This window comes from Sciurus carolinensis, chromosome 3 (genome assembly GCF_902686445.1).
Source record: "Sciurus carolinensis chromosome 3, mSciCar1.2, whole genome shotgun sequence".
NCBI classification, from domain to species: domain Eukaryota; kingdom Metazoa; phylum Chordata; class Mammalia; order Rodentia; family Sciuridae; genus Sciurus; species Sciurus carolinensis.
In genome coordinates this window covers 64156001-64165044 of record NC_062215.1, presented here as the reverse complement: position 1 = coordinate 64165044, position 9044 = coordinate 64156001, and the positions used below count along the sequence as shown (strand labels likewise).

General features: G+C 49.4%; 1 protein-coding gene across 15 annotated transcripts in view; it reads right to left on the bottom strand.

Annotated features, from left to right (window-relative positions):
* The window catches only part of Myo18a (myosin XVIIIA), a 96588-nt gene that overhangs the window by 71131 nt on the left and 16413 nt on the right, over positions 1–9044 (bottom strand). The window lies entirely within an intron of this gene.

The following is a 9044-nucleotide window of genomic DNA, read 5'->3' as shown; positions in this document are numbered from 1 at the left end:
GTCCTTAAATGTAGTAGGCATTCAATAAGTGCTTATTTATGGGATAAAATGAATGAATGAATAACTGAATCCAGGTGAGAAGACTCCAAGGACGCCTTGAATCTCTATTGTGGGTAGGGATCCAGGAAAAGCAATCAGGAGGGTCAGTAGGCATGAGGCACATCGCTGCCCCAGAGGTGGTCATAGACTTAGGCCCCAGGTACACGCTGTTGCCTTGGCACACCCAAGGTTTGCTCAGAGCCTGCAGCCACCACATCATCACTTGGGCACCCATGAAGGGACCCTTAGGCTTGTTCTGTCTGCCAAAACTAGGCAGTCAGGTTCTACATTCTGTAGGGACCACCTGAATGGCAGCTCCAGTAGGCCTGCTGCTCTCTGGGGACTCAACTGCTAGGAATTTCCTCCTGGCCAGTGGGGATTTCCAAACTGCCTCCTCTTGCCAAACTCCTTAAAGGTCCAAAGCCAAGGGCCAGCCTTGAGGATGGTTTCCCAAAACCCTCCACACCTCTGCCCCAAATCTCATCAAGACTTGGGTCACTTCTTAGGCTACTAAATGCTCCACATACACTATATTGCCATCCCAACCCCTCTGGCTCATTTGAGTATGAGCATAATGAAGCATTGTTCTCTTTTTTGTATAAATGACAACTCTTCTCAATTTCCACAGAAGAAAAAGGAAAACCAGTTCAAAGGGCGGCAACACTGATTTAAATTAGGTACCCAAAGGTCTTACTTGGTGTGAGAGCTGGTGACCTGTGCTGCTTATTCTCAGAGTCAGGCTCTTTTAGAAGCCCCTCAGGTTCCCCGAAACATTAAGTATTGGAGGATCTGGGCATTCACCTCTGGAGTCCCTTTTTGGGCCTATTTCTAGAAACCTTTGAAGTAAAAACAAAGTACCCACTCAGTCCCCATAGAAACAGGAAGAAGCAAAAGCCCCTGCCTTGCCTACCAGCCCTCCTCCCCCACATCAACAGCCCGCCAAACCCATGGGCATGTGAGCACCTGTGTGTTCAGAAGACGTGCTTGGCAAGGTGGGGAGGTACTGCCCCAGTTGTGGTGGCACACTGCCAGGGGTTGGCCCTGGGGCATTAGGTTTCCAAAGCTGGTGAAGTGGAGAAATTGCCAGAGAGGACAAACCTTCCTTCCTGAGAGGAAGGGGAAATGCCACCAGCCCAGCATCTCCAGGGGAACACTGAAGGAGCTGAACCTTCCTGTATGTAGCCACACTGTTCAATATGGTAGCCAGAGGTGGCTGTTTAATTGAAGTTAGATCAAAGCAATGAGGTACTTCTCAGTAAATAAAAAACAAAATTTTCAGAACTGTTCCTTGGTCACATTAGCCATATTGCAAGTGCTCAATAGCCACTTGTAACTCAAGGCTACTGAGTTGGACAGTACAGACCTCTGAACATTACCATCTTTGCAGTATGTTCAGTAAGATAGGTCTGGTCTAGAAGTTCCCCCTTCTAGTTTGTCCTGGTCACTCTTGCCAAAGTCTCCTTCAGGTGGTGGCCCTGACTACCTGCTATACTCTACCATCTCTGCCCAGAGACTGCATAGACCCTTGTCCCACGTCTTATTTCCTAGGCCTCAAAAAGAAGTGGGGGAGGGGACTGAAGTTGCAATTAATACCCAGCTGGAAAGCCACATGCCACAAAGCCTAAAAAGGCAAGGCTAAATGGAAGCCTGCCCCCACCCCACGGCATCCCAGGCTCAGGAGAAAGCCCCTCAGTGCTGCACAATCGTTCCTTGTTTCTACAGTCTCTGGGCCTTGCCTGGCTAAGACATCTGGAATGTAGTGGCCTGAGGGTTTCCCTGGCATCCACTGTAGGACTCATCAGCTATTGGCGCTCCAGAGAGAGAAGTCCCAACAGAATCCTGAACTTTCAAGGGTAAATAAGACTTCTGAAACCTTGTCCAGGGCAAGATGCCAGGAGTTCCTCCATGGGACAATAAGGGCCATAACTGGACACCTCTCTGTATGGCCAACTGGATAAACCAAATGAGGAAGAAGTGAAGCGCTGACTCTGGGCACCTGCAACAAGCTAGAGAGGCTCAGACAAGCCCCACCAGGCCTGGATGCATGGGAGAATAAGTCAAGAGAAATAGATCTGACCACTATCACACTCTATCCCAGGGACTCAGTCTGAGATTTTGTTGAGTTAGAAAATTCAACAAGAGAGTCCAGGTGAGCTCATATATGTGATGGAAGGAGCAGAGGACAGAACCAGGAACTGTCAGGTCAGGGTTGTCTTTCTGTTCTATACCTCAATTCTTGCTTAACCCTAACCCTAGGTGGGCTTCCAGGAGCAAGACAAGTGTGAAGAAACAGAATCGATGAAATGATCACAAAAAAAAAAAAAAAAAAAAAAAAAAAAAAAATGCAGAGTGAGTTTGTCCAACTGGAAAACAAATAAGTAGAAAGAAGGCTGGCACTCTAAAGGTATTGGCATCAGCAAAGAATTTGACTGAGGGAAGTCACAGAAAAAGCAGCACAATTTGAAAAACTGGCATCAAATGAGAGACCAGATTGGAAACTCAGGGCAAAGCTACTCTGGGATGATTTGCCACCCTGAGTTAAGCTTGAGCCTGTTTCTCTATCTCCACCCTAAGGGCACATTGAGCAAAAGCACCAGCCTGAGGACAAGAGTAAAGGACTCATAGCTGAGTCATTAACAGTAACAGGGCCTTCGGCATTCCTGTGGGCAGATGGTCCATGCTACCAGGCACCAAGTGCTTCCCAAGGTATCAGAGATGGATTAATGATGACCATCATGCTCACTTTGGAGCTCCTATGTAGTCCCCCCTTATTTATGTTTCCACTTGCTACAATTTCAGTCCAAAAATATTTAATAGAAATTTCCAGAAATAAGCAATTTATCAGTTTTAAATAACTTTTACTACAGTATACTTAGTATTACTGTTAATCTCTTACTGTGCCTCACACATATTAAACTTTATCATATATATGCATGTTTAGGAAAAACATGATATCCACAGTTTCAGGCAGCAACTGAGGGTCTTGGGATGTGTTCCCTGTGGATAGGGGTACTACCATACTCAGGAGGCATTATTATGAGACTGTTATAAGTGATTTTATATGTATTGATTCATTTAATCCTTAGAACAATCCTAGAAGGAAAGAATTACTATAGTTCTCATTTTACAGATGAGGAAAATGAGGCCCAAAGAAATTAAATAACTTGCCCAAGGTCACTAACCAAGTTAGCATTTGGACCAGGCAGTTCAGCTGGAATCTATGTGCCACCCAACTCATAACAATATATTGACAATACAGACAACTAAACACAGCTTTTGACTTCTGGGCCCTTCTTCCTGTGCTGCCTTCTACCTCCTTCTCCTCCCTAAATGAGCAGAAAGCATTTCCTATAGCCAAAACCAACTCTTTCATTCAATTCCTGTTTACCAAGCATCTGTTCCTACAGCAACAGACTGGGCATTTTGAAGAGAATGGGTGGGAATGAGGTAGGGGTCCTTTAGAGGATGGGTCGCTCTTTTAGAGGCACAGAAAAGAAGCCTGAAAACTAGTTGAAAGACAGACTGGGTGGGAAAGTCAAGGCCATGATTAAAGCAGGAAAACTCAGCCTCTTCTTTCCAGAGATCAAATCTTTGGGTTTGAAGCCAGCCTTCCCCTGGACAGAGAAGGTGAGGGTTGCTTAGGAGGACTGGAGACTGGTGGTAGAAGTGCTCTGGAGAGGGTCTGAGAGAAAAGAACCAGTCTAGATTCTGCAGTGGGTATGTGTATGGCACCCAGGCCATTCCTAAGCTGGATGTCCTATCACAGATCCCATTTCTATGGTTTTCTTCCTCAGGTCAAAGTCAAGTAATGATGGGTAGAGGCAAGGAAAAATAGAGAAAGTAAAGAGGAATGCAGAAATGCAGACAGCATCTGTGTGCCTGCACAGTGTGGTTCACCTCCCACAAGGGAGGGCGAGGGCAGTTTGGGTGAGGTGGTCAGGTTGACACCTTTCATCTTCTCCAAACCTAGGCCCCATTCCTGCCTGTCCCCATTCACCCACCTAAACAAGAAACTCCCGTCACTGTTCAGAAATCCTGAGACCAGAATCTCGGGCTGTTGTGCACCAGGGCTCTTCCAGGCAAAGCCAAGTTCTAAGGAGAACAGGGATGTTTGCTGGTCACTGGATTCCAGGAAGTCAAACCACAGCAGTCCCCCATAAGGCTTCTCAGGCCATGGGCCCAGTTTCCCTCTTGCCTCTACTAATCTCCTTGCATGTCCAAATGAGTGGGAACTGGACCTTACCCTGTGCCTGTGTCCTTTAGGTAACCTAGGTGCCTACTGAGAAGGAGGCAAGGCTGTGCCAGGCTCAGCATAGCTGGATTCCCTAGGGCCTGGTGCCAGGCACAGAGGCTGTTGCAGCTTGGACAGCTCCGGGGAGGGCGAGGTGGAAGATGCCAGCCCAGTCATGGAGGAGGCCTTCTACCACTCTGAAGTCAGGGCTTCATAATCAGCTCCAGAATCAAACCAGTCCACAAGCGAAGAGGCAGTGTGAAGAGGAGTAGGAGATAGGGCCCCAGCAGGAAGAACTCATACAAGGAGAGAGCATCTACTCCATCTACTCCTTCTACTTCACTGTGCCCTGGAAGGTTCCACTGAGGTCTCCAGATACTTTCCCCTCCATGTGAGGGGGCTGGGCATGAAACTGGGTGGCACAGAGAATCATGATGGTCTCATGCTGCCTGACAGTGCTGTCATTGCTTGGACTCTCGCCTATGCCACCCAGCACCAAGATCTAGCTTTTCACAGCTGTCTACTTCTGGAGAAACTACAGACTCCCTAATCACAGGGACAGCACCTTAGACCTTTCTCCTCCACTGACCAAGCCCACAGTAAGATATGGAACAGGTGTTCCTCAAGGCTTCCTGACATGCGCTGACTGCACAAAGGCTCCAGGATCTTGGTACCTGGTCTCCCTATGGCCCAAAGCCATGGCTCCCCACCTCGTCTTCAGCCCTCTCCTGCTCCAAAGCCAGAGGTAACCTCCTAGTCATGCTAGAAGTGACCTCCTAGTCATACTAGAAGTGCCCTGCCCTGCTTGCCATAGGGCCTGGCAGTGAGAGAAGGTTGGGAGGGAAGAAGGAAGTGAGTCAGCTCCTTGAAGAAATGGGAATGAGAGGGAGGAGCCAGCAAAAAATGAGATCAGGGGGCAAAGGCACAGGGGCCAGAAAGGACACTAAGAGAGGCGCCAGGCCCTACAGATGTTGTGGGACCCACAGATTAGAGGACAGATATGTGTGACAAATTCAGCAGTGCTACCTCCTATCATGGCCTGGTGGCCCCCATAGGCCAGAGAACCTGGGTCTGGCAGGCAGGCCCCACCTGAGGATGGAATCTGAGGCAACTCCTCTTCCTGGATTACCAATGGGTTGAAGGAAGTGAGGCCTTGTGGGAAATGGCCAGTCTCTGTTCAGAGAGGTGGAGTCTCTCATCTCCAAGTCCTCACACAGTTTCTCTTGAGCCCTTCAGTGCCAGAAGCCCAGGTTCCCCCTGACCTGTCCCAAGAGGGAGAGAGGTATTTGCGTCTCCCAGTAGAAAATGGAATCTATCCTGGGCCCCCAAAACAGAGCAGTTCTAGCTGCCCTAGTACCAGTCCCTGCCCTCTCTGGTGGCCCCTACCCATGTGGGAGCTGTCCCCAGGCTCCAGCTGGAATCTGTTGCTCTGACTGGGAAAGATTCTTGTCATGAAAATTCCCAGTCTGCTGACATTCCAGCAGGAAGGCAGTCCAGGGAAAGCAGCAGGAGGGAAGAGGAAGCCTTGAGCCCTGCAGGGTCACATTCCAACCCTGAGAGACCTGTGGCCAGACAGGCACATTCCTTCAGGTTCCCTGGACCGGACACTGTGTGGCCCCCATGTAACCCTGAATCTCCTTCTCACCCAAGCTGGTGCCTTCCCCAGGCCTCTGCTCCTGGATGCTTATAGAACGCACTCTCCTGCACTCCTGTGTGCCAAGTCCCCAAGCACATAGGAGACAGAGTCAGTGGTGGAGACAGGACATGGTAACATACTGCAGTCAGTCACCAGGGCCTGTCAGAGGGGAGGGTTCTAATAACCAAAACTGAAATGAATAAGGAAGACTAAACAGAGAGAGAATGTGCAACAAGTTCACAGAGAATCATCTTTCCTTCAACAAATATCTACTGCTCTCATGAAGTGTTCTAATATTAGGTAATTAATCACAACTTCTATGAAGGAGAAGGATGGGTGCTGCCAGGATGGGGACATAATATGGACTAAGAGGATCAGGGAAGGCTTCCCTAAGGAAGTGACATTCAAACTGGGGCCAATGTGCATGTGTGTATGCACGTGGGCAGGGAAAAGCACTATTGACAAGAGGAGCGGCAGGGCTCCGCCATGGAAGCTGATAAGAACTCTGTGTTGCACACCCAACACCTGTTAAACCCTCTGCCAACTTTGCTCCTCTGCCTTTTCCCCACAATGCACACAGAAGAACAACAGTGTACAGCCTTGTGCAATGCAGAGGAGACTGCTCATGGTCAGAAGTGACACTATGGGGATCCGGCCATCCCAAGTGCTATGGAGATCAGTACTAGCATGCCAGTATGGGCAAAAAAGGTGAGGGAGCCAATGTCCCTGCCTGCTAGATCTAGTATCTGGCAAGGAAGCTGCATAAGAGGCAACTCTGTGTGCCCTTCTCCACCCCTTGGGGACCACAGCAAACCTGCTGAGGCAGCTGCGTCATCCCCTCTTCAAGCTTCCCTTAGCCACCTTTACTGGGTTTCCCAGCCCCCACTAGATTGAATTCTGCATGCTGCTACTTGGGCTCACTTCCTCTGACTGACCCGCCGGAGATACTAAAAGCACCAATCACAATCTTCTGCTGGATACTGTCCACAGAGCAAGTGAGGCCAGTCATCCCTGGCTTCCTCTTCCTTCTAGAAGAAAGACAAGATGAAGAGGCTTCTAGTGACTACAGGCAGCAAGAATCAGAAGGGCCCAGGTCTGTGCTGGACAGTGGATTTATATGGCTATCCACATACTGCTTTCCTCCACGCTCTTTAGCACACTAGTTTAGAGTTGATGGCCTGAGTTCAAATCCTAACAAGTCACTTAATAGCTATGCAACTCTATACAAATTGCTTAACCTTAGCCCATAATACAATGACTGGTGGTAATTCAGTTTCCTCATCTGTGAAACAGAGATTATTATAATACCTAATGCAAAGGGTTGTTGGGAAAATTAAATGAGTTAACATGTGAAACATCTAGTACAGTGCCTGACGTACAATGAACACATGCCATGAGTCTCATCTTCCTTTACTTTCCATGTCTTCTTTCCTCAAGATTCTACTTCCCAGTAGAATCTTAACTAGGCCATTAAATGCCACCCAGGTGCATGTGTGTGCTTTGCGCTGTGTGGGGCACCACACAGAGAACCCTCCTCAGTCTTCCCTGGCCAGAGTCTGTGGAAAGCAGGAGCTCAGCCACGCCAGGGCAGAACACCATGCCCTGATTCTGAGGGACATATGGCAGGGGATTAAGGGAGCCAGAGTGGTGACCCAGGTCTAAGGAAATACTTTCCCAACCAAACCAGAGCCAACAACTGAAAAAATAAGCTTTGCTGACACTGTCCCCTGTATTTAACAGAACAGACGCTATTACCAAACAGCATGCAGGACTCTAGAGTTGGCTGCCCCCACAAAACTGCACAGCAAGGGGTGGGGGGCTGTTAAAACAGTGCCTGACTGGCATACTCAGCGCCCACAGTGCAGCCGGATGCCTGGGGCAGATACTGCTGCCCAGTCTGACAATGGAGGCCCCAGGCAGCCTGCCTGGGCAGCAGGGGCGCCGCCACCCCATCTGGATCACAGGACTACATTGCCACCCCAGATGCTGCCTTCCACCAGGGCCACAGTGAGGACAGCCTAGCATCTCAGTGTAGTAGGGTGGCGGGAACCCTGCTGGCAGGCAGAACGCGTGCTTGTGGTTTCTGGGAAACGCTGTAGAGATTTGCAGCATTTTTAAAATACTTGTGTTCCCACCCGCCACACACTCCCCTTCACCCCACTCCTCAGCCACCCCCAGTCAGGGTGTTTGCCTATCTGGTATTTTCCAGAACCATTTCAATGTAAATAAGAGAGATTAGAAGGAAGCAGAGGGCAGAGGGCAGGGTAGCTGGGAGATATCAGGGCAGGCTGGAGGGGTTCTGGCCAGGGCAGGAGAGGGCCAGAGAAGGCCACCTTTAAGACCCCAACCCCTTGCCAGGGCTCCTAGCTGAGCCTGCAAAAACATCCAGTGACCAGGACATGTACCCACACCCAGTTCAATGTGGCCTGGGCACTGTGCCCACCACCCACAGGCTGGTGGCCAGAACTGTCTGGGGTTGCTATTTGTCTACCATCTCAATGGGAAAAAGGCAGAATAGTGCCTTCAAAGTCAGAAAAGGGGGACCTGGCAGAACAGAAATGACCTAGCCCAACTGCTCTACCCTGCTGGTCCCATGTGCTCCACTAATCCTGGATAGATAACTCCCAAAATGGGACCAAAGATCTTTCACCCACCACTTCTTGAACCCTTGACACCTTTCCACTGGCTCCACACTACCACAAGGACTTAGTTTGGGTTCCACACAGAGCCCCCAAGCCAGAACTCTCACATTGCAAGACTCTCTGATGCAGAGGTGCCTGAAGCTTTGGCACAAAATGAAATAAAAATTTCCTGTTTAAAACAAAAGCAAAACAAAACAAAAAAGCCCTCCAAGGATCATTTGAAGTAAAATTAGGAACAGAAGCATTCTAGAACACTGAGCCTGGGCAGCACTCTGCAGCTCTGCCACCATCAGAAGCCTCTAGGAAAGCTTGGCAGACCTGGAAGCAGTACATTTTCCAGGGTCTCCCTGGAATCGTGTAGGCCTACTCCTGACAGCACCCAGGAACCCTGGGAACAAGGCAGATGTGGCTCATACCATTTCTACCCAGGGCTCCAGGCTTCCACAACAGCCAGCAAGGAGGATCTCCTACCCTTCTCTTAGATTCAGGCAACCCT